Here is a 1,728-nt window from a genome sequence, read left to right as displayed (position 1 = left end):
CTATGTAAGACAGTGTGCTAGGAAGCTATGAACAATACAGCAAAAGAATAGTATTTTCTAAATGTTTCAAAGCAAACTATCATCAAGTGAATCTGTATTAGAAAAAAAAATCCAATACAAGCACTGCAGAAAAATTTGTGCATACAAGTTCTAGTGTTTAAACACAGCAAAGCTAAAATGCTGCTGCACTAGTCCTAGCATACTTTTCAATTGTTTACATTTACTATCTAAAATCTTCTTGCTTTTGTTTTTTTCCCCAGGTGCTTAGTCAACATAATGAAAATACAACAGGCCAAATTTATCACCCCTTCCACAAAGCACTATCAGGACAAACTTCATCACACATACATTGTTTTAAAATGTGAGTGTGTATTTTTCAGATACTTTTAGCCTGAGTTAGCATTCATAGTACATGTGTTCTAAAGCAGATATTAAAGGATTGTTCATATTGCACCAGAGACAAGATGCAAACATTAGCATAACACTAAGGGAAAGCCATGGTCTTATTGCAGAAGAAAAATAGCACTCTCGGTAGCAAGAAAAACAGTTTTTAACTTCTTTGTATAATCTCATKTTACCGATTGATAAAAACTCAGAGTTTTTCTTGAACCTCTGAAAATGCCTCTGTACACAGATGTTTTGCATATACTCCTGATTTTCAATCAAGAAAGTTTAGGCCTGGCTGCACCCACCCAAGAACCAAGAGAACTGCAATAAAAGAAAATAACTTGCTGTCATAAAACAGAGGAAGTAGAGGGTTTCAATGGTTTCCTGTTGAGAAAGAAATCTGCTTGAAGTACAGGGTAGCAAGCTATTAGCCCAATTTAACATAGAAATCTGAGAGGCCCTATCTTACTATTAGCCATTTAAGAGTTTAAAAGCAAGTTAACTAATACGTGATCTGATCAAGACAAAGCCATTGCTGACCAATGGAAAATACCTGGCATTTAATCCCTTGCTCTTTTAATAATTCAAATTTCATCATCTAGTTTGTGTTTGTGAGGCCTCATACCTTACAGTATTAATAGATTCTAGGCTGCCAGTATTATACATACAGTATTTAATACCTGAAGTTGTTCTGATGCAGCATTAAAATCCCTCTTATTAAGCAGGAAATTATCAGTAGTTGAGTTTTGCAGAAACTAAACAGCAAACTACCAAACTTGAGAATAACAACTCCGAATAGCTTTGTTAGTAAGAGCTGTTTTCATAGAGTTGTGAAACACATGAGGTTAATGCTTTGTTCTCTGAAAATAAAGTTCACAGTATAGTACCRAATTCTGGAACAATGAAACAGAGGATGATTTCTGGCAGCTCCACACCTCTCCTGGCCTCTCCTTTACRTAAAGTTTTACACTGAACTCAGAAAACAGTCACAAGATGAATCTCTGCTTGCTGGAAGTTAAACAGCTGTGAAACGTAGATCAAAYGCTTACAGCGGAGTAAGCTTTACAATTCACATCAGTCACCGTGAAGGTGGAAGCAAAGCTTAAACACTGGAGAAAGCGGCTGTTCAGTATCACCTCGCTAGCACCTGCCACCCCTGGAAGCTATCAGRAACGTAACGCGGGCTTTCCCCGGCCCCACTCCCAAAGGGTGGGAGCGGATCCCGGCTGACGGCACGGGGCACAGCAGCACGCCGCACCACACGCCCGGAGAGCGTAACGACCACTCGGTGCTGCCTCCCCCTCCCGCACCGCCCCCGGGTCCCGGGGCTCGGCGCTGCCC

The sequence above is a fragment of the Rhea americana genome, unplaced genomic scaffold, assembly GCF_003343005.1.
Source record: "Rhea americana isolate MKP2758 unplaced genomic scaffold, rheAme1 scaffold_31, whole genome shotgun sequence".
NCBI lineage: Eukaryota > Metazoa > Chordata > Aves > Rheiformes > Rheidae > Rhea > Rhea americana.
This window is presented reverse-complemented; position numbering follows the sequence as displayed.